We start from the raw sequence: 13,549 nt of genomic DNA, 5'->3' as shown, positions 1-13,549 counted from the left end.
TATAATAAATAAAATTCAATAGTTAAAGTTCAAGGTCACACTTATATCTTGCAGGTTCATGCTATCACATTTAGATATTACAGGTACAATAATTCAAAGAACAATATGAAGCAATTTGTTACTTTCATTCTCTTTTTTTTTCATAATACCTGCATGCTTGAAACCTTTTCAGGAGCTTTCACCACTTGGGTGACAGCTCTTGTTATTTTTTAAGGTATCGGTTTCAAATATATATTCCTTATCATCATCCACATTATTTGATAAGATGCAAAACTCTGAAACCACAATATTTCCAGGACTATATACCCTAGAACATATAATTTTCCTTGAAATAATGTTATATTTTACTCTTACATCTTCATTTCATATTAAAGGATTGACATTAAACTTCAAACATAGTTTCCATAGCATCAACTAGATCTACATCATAAAAAATTATTTGACAATGTTTTAACACCAATTTTTCCATAATTATCTCCCCATGAACTTATTTTTTCTCTTAAAAAATGTTACTTTTCACTTACTTTTTTTTATTTCTAAAGTATCTACTTCTAACTTTAAATTTATGTACTTTATCATGTGCGATAAGATTCAAAACTATAGCATGAATACTTTCAGAAGTATTCCCACCCCGCCTTGAACTTTTTCAATTAATGTGATATCATCCAGCTTTAAACTATACATTCTTGTAACATGATAGGATCATAAAACATTCAATGGTGCTGCTATCAGTGATACAGTGACAAGCCGTGTAATTACGATTAAATGCTCATCACTGACCAGAGATAGTAAATTATTTTTTTTTTGGGGGGGGGGATGGAAATGTTTGGTTAATGCGTAGGACTGGATAGATTACGCGTGAGTTAACCCTTATCTCAGCTGTAATGGATCTCACTGGTTTATCAGTAAGACAGATTCAAACGTTTGATTATAAATAGGCGGGGCTATTTCCTTACTGTTTTAATTTTATAACACCTTTATACTATGCTATTAAAGAGGGTTACTGGGTTTGTTCATTTAATCGATTCATTTCATTATATAAAATACTTTCAGCAAATGAAAAGTGTGTAGAAGATATGTATTATATTATATGAATGAAATAAATGAGCTATGATAAATTTCTTATGAGAGTAATTTTCTTCTATTTATCTTTTTTACATTTACATTTTACGCTTTTCGTGAACATTTATGCAGAATCTGATTTAACAATATTGACAAAAGGGCTTTTTAAATTCTAAACTGTATTCTTTTTTTTTATCAATAAGATAAATTATGACGGTAGAACTAAGTTGTATCATAAAACAATTTAATGTTATTTCATTATTTGTTTTCAGATATGTGAAACAAACAACACAAAACAACAGACGTGATAGACGAAATCAGCTAGATATCAAACAGTACCTGGATTTTAGAATTTGATCTACAATTTTATTGATTGTCTGACAAACTTTATTTTATTATGCTTTGCTTATTTATAAATTTTTGTTGTTTTATTTCTATCAATTAACAAACATATCTTGAACAATAGATTACACATGTATGGTACTATGTACGAATTTAAATAAAAAAATAGAGAGGACCGAATTTGCATTTGTTTTTTTTTTTTTTAAAAACGCTAAAAAGAAGATGATACATGATATAATAGAACATGTTTGAGTTCTTTTTCAAAAAATACATATTTGTTTTCATCCATTGAAACTAGTATGAAAATAAATATTTCGCGACAAGTGAAATATCAGAACTTTCATGCCACAATGTGAAAATTAATCCTGTATTAAATTCTTTAGAATAAAGAACTTGAATTTTCTGTTTATTGTATACATTTTTCTTTTGTTCCGCATTGAAATTTGTCTACACTATAATTATGTGATTTGGCTGACTTAGAAGAATATAATCCGACAAGACACCAATGACAATATCGAAATAATTTCAATGCAATGAAAAATAAATTAAACGTAATAAATATTTTTCTAAATATTTCTGAATTTATATTAAGGATATTCAAGAATATAATGAAGTTTTATCTGTAATTACATGACTATGTTTTATTTGATCGAGTGATATGAAAACAATTTTTTCACTAGTTGTTGTAGACACATGCTAGATATAATAATTTGATAATAATGAATTTCTGGAAAAATGATGAATTATCTGTTTATCATAGTTTGTTATGTTTTAAAATGATTGCAGCGATTACATTCCTTTTTCATTTATTTCAATATGTATATTGACAAAAGTGGTTACGACACAAGTGATAAGTACGGAAAATATGTTACTTTGTAGTAAAAGTAAACTTAAACATAGAAATATATGGAAAATGAAAATACGCATTTCATTTCACCAATTCTTCTTAATATTTTTTTTCGAAAATGTATAATAAATAAAACATATATTTAACACTACATTTAAACATAAGAATTAAGTACAACATATGCTTATCGTTTTTTTAAAAGTTTTATAAAAATCAGTTTACTTAAATGATCAAACGTGTACGATTAGTTATTTGATAAATATATTTATCTAACAGTAAGATGAATAATTTATAAATAAATGTAATATGTTATATAGCCCATTATTATATTTTTTAGTGTATGCACATTAATATTGGATGTATTTTTCTCTCTCTCTACTTTATATTCTCAACAAAAAATGAAAATGATCTGATATTTGTGTTATTTTTAACCTTTTTCAATTTCATATTAAAAAAATATATTGACCGTCTACAATTAAAAGGTTTTTTAGTAATATGCGTAAATTACTGTTACATTAAAAGTAAGATGTATGCCTCCGAACAACCACTTAGAAAATAAACCCATTTGAAATTGATAGTTGTATATCATATATCCGCAGAACAAACAGGTACAATGCGTTTCGTCTCAGGTTTAAAAGATAGAGGAATTGTTGCTCTATGTCTATGCTCTCTCTGTGCATGTAAAATTGTTGCTGAAAAAGCGCATTGAGGTCGACCCCCGGAAAAAGGACATCCTTTTTTATTCTGGAACGCATTTAACTGCTTTAAAAAATTCGGAAGTAAATTGTTAAATGAGATTCGCTCGCTTCATGAGGAGAGAAGACATCAGCACTTAACGCTCAGAAAATATTGCTCTTAATGAAGACTGTGACAAAAATCAACAAAGTTTGGCATCTTTTTTTGACAAAATATGTCGGAAATTGAGGATATTACAGAAAACCTTCGCTTGAACATTGACCATTTTCACACTGAGTTGGTCAAACGAAACAAGGTCTTTTCCACTCTTGAAAGAATGCTGTGGAGGATCTGCAGCGCAAAGTGATTTCAATATGGATGGCAGGTGTAAGAATCGTTTATTACCGATTCTAATTAAAATATATAATTTATTTCTTACGTTAAGCGTTATTTGGCGCCAACTTATTTAACGTTACGCGCTGAACAGTTTAGCGCGTCATTTTGACGTAATTGTTTGTTATGAAAAAAGGTAACTTCCGTTATATGTAGCGGCGTTAAACGTTAAAGCTGAAACAGTATTTTAAAGGTTTCGATGTGAAAGACATAATAGTCGAGAATCGCTTTGTTTTATGCTGATGTGTGAAAATAAAAGATATTTAGAAGCGCATACTCGAAAAGTCTAACTGTTGTTATCCGAAATCCTTTACAACAGGTAAATCATTTGTCAAGCGATCTTGATCTTAAAGCTTAACTCATTTATGATGATATGAAAATAGGCCATGGAATCCAGACATTATTTAGCGCATTAATGTTTCCAATGTTATGGACAAAGCAGTCATCCATGATCATAGTTTCATTTTGCTACGATGACGTGCGCGTATTCAAAGGCGACAGGAGCTGCGCAAATACATAATACCTGAAAGTAATGATTCAACTCAACTTCAGTGTGCTACGTTACAATCCTTGAGGCAAATACGGCTATTATTATAAAGGTCAACTATTCACCAAGGACCGAAGTCAGGAACCTGAAACTAGAAGAACGGTCACAGCTACACGTTAAGACACCAATATCCATGACACAATGGACATTTAACATGACATCATCTCACAAGTGACTTCATGTCCTCTCAACTATAGGTATGCGACCGACGCCCTTCAGACACTTAACATATGTTGTTGAAACATTTTTGGATTCGAATCAAAGATATATTTCGATGATAAAGTAGAGTATTCTAAGAGTTTTAAGATATTTTGTTTACTAGATACTTGGGTTGACTGTTTTTTTATTCTTTGTATCAAAATATTTTCAGCTTGTTTGTTATTGTCTAATTTAAGAAGTTACACAATGAAATTAGATGATTTATGCGGAAGCAAAGTGAAAAAAATATATCCAGTAGGCAGGCAATCGGCTCGAAAATCGACAACGGTCACAGATTGGAAAGAACATTTTGAGTGTCTTTTTAATTTTTTTTGAGATGAAAATGATGATTTTCATTTAGTCCTAAATAATCAAATATAACCAAATTTGAGAATGAAATAGTACTCTTATTGACGAAGTAATTTTGTTAAGCACACATGTACTACTGTTAGAAGATGGTGATCAATTTTGGTGAAATATTTAGAAACAAATATTGTCTTTTTTAAGAAACAATTACACTCTTTAGAAATATTTCAAATTTTGTAGAAGTAACACAATTGGACATAAATAAATCTTTATTCAAGATAAAAAAAGAAAATATAAATCTTTGTTACCTTTGTTAAAATTATGCCCTTAAAGATGTAAAGGAATAAATATCAACGAGGCTGAGTTCGTTCAATACTTTTAATTGAAATGTCCATTCATTGTATGATCTCAGTATATTACTATATCAACATAAAGATCAAGTAGATTTAACCCAAGAGGTTAAAGTCACATCACATTCACAACTTCACATCAAGCACTTGTAAAAGCACCAATCAATATATAATCAGTATCAAGAAGATATCAATATGTAGATCAATATGAAGATTAATATGTAGATCAATAAGTAGATCAAGCCCTGAAACAAACAAATATAGCAATACTAAATACATGTACATACTGAGATCATTAACACACATCACAATATATACAATTTAAGTCATAGCATGATTATAACAAACATCTCACATCAAATAGCCAATATAACAGTCATTAAACCATTACATCAATTAATTACTTCTAAATTAATGACTGAACATTCCAAGTACTGTTTTCTGTATTATATTAAATATTAAATAATTCCATCCAGTGGTCTATTAAATGAATATAGTAAACTTATAAAATAGTAAAACAATAATATGACTTGTACAATTATACATACCAATTGTGGATTGGACTCAATGACACTCATACAAAAATCCTCTCAATCTTGTGATGTTACTGCAACATACTGTAATTAAACATGTGCACAATAGAGAATGACAGTGATTTATATTAATTACTGCAAATAGATATTACTTTAAATATGCTGCCATTATCAGATGCATTGTAAACAAATCATGTACAATATACATGAATATCTTATTTTAATAAACTTTAGACACACAGCTCATTTGTAACTCACTTAAACAAAGTAAGCAACCAATATCAAACTTCACCAACCTCAATCCAAAATCCAAAATCCTATTTAAGAATTAATAACCAATTTATTATTTTAAACAACTGAAAAACATGTCTGCCTTCTACCAAAAACTGATGACAACTCAGAAAACGGCGGGAACAATTACACGCATGATTAACTAATAAAACAGCCAAGGGAAATCACTCCTACAGATTTCAATCAATAAACTACAACTGATTATTTCCCTTTGGTTACACACTTCCCTGCTTTGAGAAAATGACGTCCCGTCATTGTCATGTCAAATGTCATTGTCATGTCAAATAGTAATGTCAAATAGTCTGTCAGTTAAAATATATTTAGCAACATTTCATGGAAGCAAACATTCCCCTTTAATATATTCAGTTTTAAAGGTTATCCTACAATTAAGAACAAAATGTTTGTCTTTCCATAAAATAACTATACATCATATCATTGTAACAGCATCAAAAATACAATGCTGTATTTTTAAACAATATACATTTCAATACAAAAAAATTGTTTTAATTTAAAGCATATAAAATCAGTATGTTTGCATAGTGTCTCAAAACGACATCAATTTCTCTTGCAAATATCGCGAACAACGTGCTAGCATATAACGTCGCGAAAAAAACAATTTCAAAGCAACAAAATGTCGCTTAAGAACGATAAATAATCATACTTATTGCGAAAAAAACATATGCGTCATGTCGCGAATTATGATCAATAATCATATTTCCTGCAAAAAATATGCTCAACTTCTCTCTTCTCGCCCCTTCTTTGGAACATATGCGTCCTCGCAATAAATCAATATTAAAAACATATTAAAACACATTTAGTTATCTCAAATTTGTATTTATTGGTACAGTAAAGTACAATTTTCAATTCAATATCAATTCAATATAGCATTTATTTCATTATAGCATCAACAATTTTCCTTGCAGTGTCTATTTCTATATTCTTCAACACACCTGAAGCAATCATAGATTCCAATGCTTGTAATCGGTGATCATATGGCCTATTGTTGATCATGCTATGCATATGATAGTCCTTATATCTGTCCGGTGCTTTCTTCGTTCTTTCTGATTTTCTAGTTGGTTGTGGTGGTAACTGTCGCTTTCGTTTCTTCACTGCAATATCTTCTGTCTCCTGTTTCTTTACTGTCTCTCCGTCTATGTCTTGTAAGGTTCTATCTTCTCTACTTGTATCTTCTTCTGTCATAGTTTCATCTGTCCTACTTTCAGTTAAACGTTCTTGAATGTTGGTTTCATCTTCTGTCTCTACACTACAGGTTATATCTGAATCTTCTTCTATTAGGTGAATTTGTTCTAGATGGTCAGTTTGAACATCTGTCTCCTCCTCTATTTTCTCTTCTTCAACCAGTGATTCTGCTGCTTTAGAATCGTTTTGTTTGGTAACTACTGCAGGTTCTTCTATTACTTGTACGCTGTCTTTGATTACATCTGCTTCTTCAACATTTGCAGGTACTTCTGTTTCTACTTCAAGTTCATTCTCACTTTCAGAATGATTACATCTTGACTGATAGGCGTCCCCATCTATTTTTGTTTGTGAAACAAATATATCATCAATTTCATCATCTGAATCTTCTGAGTCTGTGACGTCACATGTTTTCTTTCCGGATGCATCCCCTTTATCTCTATCTTTCTCCTCTGCAGATTCTCTGTTTTCTGTCTCATTCACCTCTTCTATGTTCTCATTTGCTTCTTGATATTCAACTAGGAATAGATGATTTCTGTGTAGTGTGCGTTCTTTGCCTTGGTTTGATTTGACTAAATACACTGGAATGTCTTTTCTTGGTTGATCAATGACTTTATAAATGTCTTCTTCGAACTTGTCAGCTAACTTGTGTTTTCCTTCTTTATGAGCCAAAATCTTCACTAAAACAAAATCTCCTATCTCAATCTTTGCACCTCTAACTTTCCTATCATAGTATTTCTTCTGTTTCGCTTTTGCCAAATCCATGTGTTTCTGTACAATCTCCTTACTTCTATTCATTCTTTCTTTTAAATCTTCTATATATTCCTGAGTGGTTTTCTTGATAGTTGTATCTTCTTTAGCTTGTTCAAAAGTTATATCAATGGGAAGTTTTGGTTTCCTGCCGAACATAAGCTCATATGGTGATACTTTGGTTGTCTCATGTGGAGTACAGTTGTATGCGAATACTAGTGAGTTGATGTACTTCTTCCAATCGCTTTTCTGTGAGTTTTCGAGAGTCCCTAGCATATCCAAAAGCGTTCTATTGAACCGCTCTGGTCCGGAATTACCTTGCGGGTGGTAAATTGAAGTATGAGATTTCTTAATGTTGGTGATTTCACAAAGTTCTTTGATAAGTTGAGATTCGAAGTTAGCTCCTTGATCTGAATGTAGTCTTGTTGGAATTCCGTAATGAATGATGAAGTGATTGTAGAAAGTTTCCGCAGTAGTTTTGGCAGTCTGATTCTTAGTTGGAATAGCTAATGCGAATTTAGTAAAATGATCCGTTATGACAAGTATGTTTCCATATCCTCCTTTTGATGATTCCAGTGTCAGATAGTCAAAGCAAACTAATTCCAGTGGATAGGTTGTATGAACATTAACAAGTGGAGCTCTTGTGTTGGTTTGACTCTTTCTTCTCAGGCATCTGTCACATTTTGAAACAAAATTATCAATATCTGTTGTCATTCCAGGCCAGTAAAATCTTTCTTGGACCAATCTTCTGGTTCTTTCTTTTCCTGGATGTCCTACATCTGTATGTAATCCATGTAAAATTTCTTCTTTATAAACATCTGGAATGCATAGTTGCTCTTTCTTGTTGTCATCTTCAGTTGTTTCTCTAAATAGGATTCCTCTTTTGATCTTTAAATGGTTGAAATTCTTCTTCATAATCTGGTCTTTCTTATCAAAACATTTATCTGGAATGGTCTTATCTATCACTGCTATTCTCCATCTGTCTAGTAAAGGGTCTTCTCTTTGCTTCTTCCTTATTTCTCTCATCTCAATCTGGGCCATTGGTTGACTGGGGTCTTCTGTTGCATCTATGATGTTGACATTCATTGTTTGAGTCTCTGCATATGGAATACTTATTACACCACATATTGCTCTCACCATGCTGTTATCTATGGTTGTTCTTTCTTCCTGATCTTGAATGGTTGTATCTATAGGATATCTGCTCATGGCGTCAGCATCTGTATTCTTCATTCCAGGTCGATAGTGTATCTCGAAGTCAAATTCTCCAAGCGCTGCTGCCCATCTTTGACCGGTTGCATCCAATTTAGCTGAAGTCAGCACATAAGTCAAAGGATTGTTGTCTGTATATATGGTGAAATGATTTCCAGTCAAATAATCTTTAAATTTTTCAGTTACTGCCCATTTTAATGCCAAAAATTCTAGTTTATAAGCTGAGTAATTCTTTTCCGATTTCGAAAGTGATCTTGAAGCATATGAAATAACTCTTTTATGTTCTCCTTGTTGTTGGTATAGTATCGCACCAAGTCCTATTGTCGAGGCATCCGTGTGTAGCTCAAAGGGTTTTGAGAAATCCGGATATGCCAATATAGGTGGGGATGATAATGTTATCTTGAGCTCTTCAAATATGTCTTGCTCACTATTTGTCCAATTCCATGGTTTAGTTGCCTTTTTCTTGCATCCTCTCTTTGAAGTGTTGGGGGTATAAGTTCTGCTAGTGGTCTGGTGATTTTGCTGAATCCTTCAATGAATCTTCTGTAATAGCTGGCAAATGAAAGGAAAGAATGTAGCTCATCTGAATTGTTTGGTGTTGGCCAATCACGTACTTTCTGGATTTTGTCTGGATCTGTTTCTATGCCTTCACTGCTCACGACATGACCTAGAAATTTGACTCGTTGTTTGAAGAATTCACATTTTTCGGAAGCTAGTTTCAGGTTACATGACTTCAGGCGGGTGAGTATAATATCCAATCTTTCAAGATGTTGTTCATAAGAGTCGCTGAAGATGATTAAATCGTCTAAATAGATGACACAGATTTTCAGGTTGAGATCTCCAAGACATTCCTCCATTAAGCGTTGATAAGTTGCTGGTGAGTTAGTTAATCCGAACGGCATTTTGTTGAATTCCCACAATCCTAACGGTCCTACTGTAAAGCATGTTCTTTCTTTATGTTCTTCTTCCACTTCTATCTGATGATATCCTGATTTCATGTCGATGGTTGAAAAATATTTGGCTCCATGTAGACAATCAAAGATCTCTTCTATTCTGGGCAATGCATAGGAGTCTTTAATGGTTCTTTCATTGAGCATCCTGTAGTCAACACATAGCCTTAACTTTCCAGATTTCTTCCTAACTAGCACAATATTTGAAGCAAAGGGTGATTTTGAAGGTCTTATAATACCACATGCCAATAGTTGTTCTAGATGTTGCCTTACTTCATTTATCATTGATGGTGGAATTCTTCTATGTCGTTGCTTGAATGGTGTAGAGTCTAATAGATCAATTCTATGTTTCACTCTGTTACACTGTCCTATGTCTATGTCGGAAGTTGAAAATATATCCCTATGTTTCATTAAAAGTTGTCGTAGTCTTGTTCTTTGTTCCTCCGTCAACGAGTTGTTATTGTCCAGATTCAATTCTAATACTATTCTGGCTCTTGCTCTGTCTAACTCTTCACCTTCCAATTTGTGTAATGCTTCATCTGTGATGTTAACTGGTTGTAATTCGCAAATCATCTCTTTAGGTGAAATTGTAGCCGTGTTGGTTGTTAGATTCGATAAGGTAATCTTCATACAATGGTTATTCCCATATTCATACTTGACTAATGCTGGTGTGACATCTATGAATTCTGGTATAGAAGCATCCTCAGTTTCCTGAAAAATGGCATTTGTCACGGGATGATCTATCTCTTTATCAGTATAAACATCAATGGTGATGGTCTCATTTGGCCTTATCAATACTTTATAGGGTCCAAAATATCATAAATACCGGCCTTGATTTAATCTTTTAATTTTGATTGTCAGTATTGTTTTATCAACACAATCTATGTGATTTGATGCCGAAACAAAGAAATAGGGGTTTTCCATCTTACAACAACGCCAAGGGTCAAACCACCCTAACCTGATTGAGATATGTGAGACATAGACTCCAGCAATTCAAAACACATTATTCGGCCATTTGCAGCAATTCGGATGTCTCACCATTATAGGCAACCCCTAAGCCACAAGGGGAATTTTATTTTGTCATTCAGACTTATCGTTTCCTCGTTTCTTTCGGGTTTTGTTTCTTTAATTATTTCACAGTTTCCGTTAAATCCGTAGTATTGTGTATTTCCCAGTTTAAGGTTCTTTTTATGAAAACTTAATAGTTTTTTCCTTTCTTGCATTTGGAAGCAATGGAAAAGTTAATGCATGAAAAACTATTTCTTGGAGCATTGCTAATTATTGAACTTAACAATGTGCTACAATTCATAATGAAAAGAAATTGAATTGTCCTTGATACCTTGCTAAGTTTGAAAACCGAAATGGTTCTGAAAAAAGAAGTCTCAAATGCATTCTGTTGTTTTTTGTTTTTTTACAAAAATTGCCATATAGGGCTTTCTGTAGAGGGGATGTATAACAATTGTGCATTAACTACTATATGATGTGATGTGTGTTACGGTTTTGTGTAAACCAACGTTCATAACTAACAGCCTTACCCTTTGACAACTTATTATGAATTCTCTATCCCAAGAGCTTTGTTACTGCTGCTCAGAAGTGGAAGGCTGGAACTTCGAATCTCAGTCACGGATGAATCCTTTTTGATGCATTTGTGCTTTTATTTATATTGTTTTTATAAATGCTAGTGAAAGATAAGATATAAGATACATTTATTTCAATTTACAATGGAGTAGTTAGGCACATTATAAAATACACAAAATAGTAAAACTATGTCTAAATGTTAAAAAGACAAGTAATGTCAAGCCACATTATATAACAAGGATAAAACAAAACACTTTGTCTCCATTGCTGTCATTAAGACATAACGTTATGCTATTAAAACATGTAATAATTATACAAATATAATTAGTGATCATCTAAATAAATTCAATTTTTTGTTTCAGAAAGGGAAAAAGGGAAATTGTATCATACTTTTTGATTCACATTTGTCACGGAATAAAAGGACTATGTGTTTAGCACACGTTCTCATTTTAGTTGTGATGGTTACCATTACTGATGCTTTAGGTGAGTTGTTCAGTTACTTTAGTTTGCAATTTTGGAAATGTGCTTACACTTCCCCATTTTACGCAGAGTGATCTTTCCATTGTCTTGATTGAATCAGAAGAATACTATGGTCTAGACTATTCTGCATGATTTGACTTTAATTTGTCCTAGTCATACCGGGGCAGCAACCATGTTTTCGCAGAAAATATATAAAGTAATAACACATAATCAATTGAGAAAAGATCAGAATCCTGCACTCAAGTCATACCGACCATATGTCTTCAAACGACACTGGTACTTAGTCCTCCAAGCGGACTCAAGTGCTGACCCAATATGCTACATGCCGGTTTTATATCTGATTGATATTATGCATCTGTCAATCTTTTGTTTGTGCATAGTAACCGTTAATAATGCAAGATCAACTGAAAACAATATTGGAAATAAGTAAATGATATGAAACAGATAGACAACTTTCATTAACGACTTAATAGGAAAGTAAGTCAAATGCATAAAAGAAAGACGGGGTTATATTGAAAACTAAATGTTGAAACCATCTTCAAACCTGTATGTTTAACATATTGTTAAGCATCCCTCATATATAATATATACTATAATAGCATATGAATTATCTTAGGCTGTTAGCTAAACTTTTCGAAGTAAACAATGTTTGGCCATAATTATAACACTCCAGTGAAAAATTAATAAAACTTTAAAATATTTGACATATGAAATGTACATAAAAACTTTGATTTCTATACTTTTTCCAGAAATGCTTCAGCCGATTATATGTATAAATCGTAGCCGTTTTAATAAATTAAATATACTTTGTTTTAAATGCTGTATTAATTTGTTTTTTTTTTCTGTTGCAGCCTTAACATAATCTCTTATCCGACTGAATTAAAACTATGATATACCTGTTTGATGATTTAAACATACAGATCCGTGGGTACATTTAGTGGCAAACATTTCAGTCATTGGGTCTGATGCTAAAATGAGAGTTGTAAAACATTTTTAAAGAACATTCAATTTCATTCCTTTTTGGTGTTTAATGGCATATGATTTTTTAAACATATTTTGCTTGTGCATTTTTTATGCATGATACTTATGCAGTAGTATATATGTGTTATATAGTGTTTTGTAAAAATTTCAGATGGAGGCTGCCTATCACCTAAATTTAGGGTTAAACCGACACATGATGCTGTTGCAGTAGTTGGCGGGACACATCAATTTCGGTGCATAGTTAGAGGCAGACCGGCACCTTACATAAAATGGTTTTCTAAAGATAAAATTGTATCTCAGAAGAAAAAGTAAGTTTAAAAGCAAATATGAATTTGTATTGTTTATTGCATATCTACTGCTGACTTCAATATATACAAGGCAATTTCTTCAAATCATTGATTTAAAATCTATATGCAACAGAGTTTATAATAAATGTATTAAATAGAATATGTATGAACATACTTTTGTTCTTACGAGAACACTGAAAATATGCAACGGAGCCTCCAGCACGTTTTAATTTTCTGTTCAAATAAATGTCGTCCGTACGGCCTAAGATAACTATATAAGAGGAATATCCCTGTTCATTCCGTACACACTTTTGGGTAGAAAATAGCTTACTTATGGGGGTTTTGAGACCATAGATGATCTAAGAGAAAAAAACCAAGAACGTTAATTCACAGAGAACGTTCATCTGTCATTATGTAACCAGTTGTCGTGTACCTTAGAACAGACTGAAAGAAATTGAAATTTCTTAATCGATATGCTTATCGTAGGATTGAACTTTCTCAGGTCAAAGCCAACCTTACTAAATACTCCTTTTTTAACTTAAAAATTGTTCGCTCTGTACTTGCTGAACCGAC

General features: G+C 32.1%; 1 long non-coding RNA gene across 1 annotated transcript in view; it reads left to right on the top strand.

The window, feature by feature from the left end:
- The window catches only part of LOC132731955 (uncharacterized), a 49,814-nt gene extending 36,813 nt beyond the window's left edge, over positions 1-13,001 (top strand). The window contains exons 2-3 of the long non-coding RNA XR_009625958.1: positions 11,591-11,711; positions 12,841-13,001. This is a non-coding gene — a long non-coding RNA (uncharacterized LOC132731955). The remainder of the gene's footprint in view (positions 1-11,590; positions 11,712-12,840) is intronic.
- The last annotated feature ends 548 nt before the right edge of the window (positions 13,002-13,549 follow it).

The sequence above is a fragment of the Ruditapes philippinarum genome, unplaced genomic scaffold (genome assembly GCF_026571515.1).
Source record: "Ruditapes philippinarum isolate M1 unplaced genomic scaffold, ASM2657151v2 ctg9963_1_1_1_1, whole genome shotgun sequence".
NCBI lineage: Eukaryota > Metazoa > Mollusca > Bivalvia > Venerida > Veneridae > Ruditapes > Ruditapes philippinarum.
The sequence above is the reverse complement of the archived record's forward strand: the minus strand, read 5'-3'. Positions and strand labels throughout refer to the sequence as shown.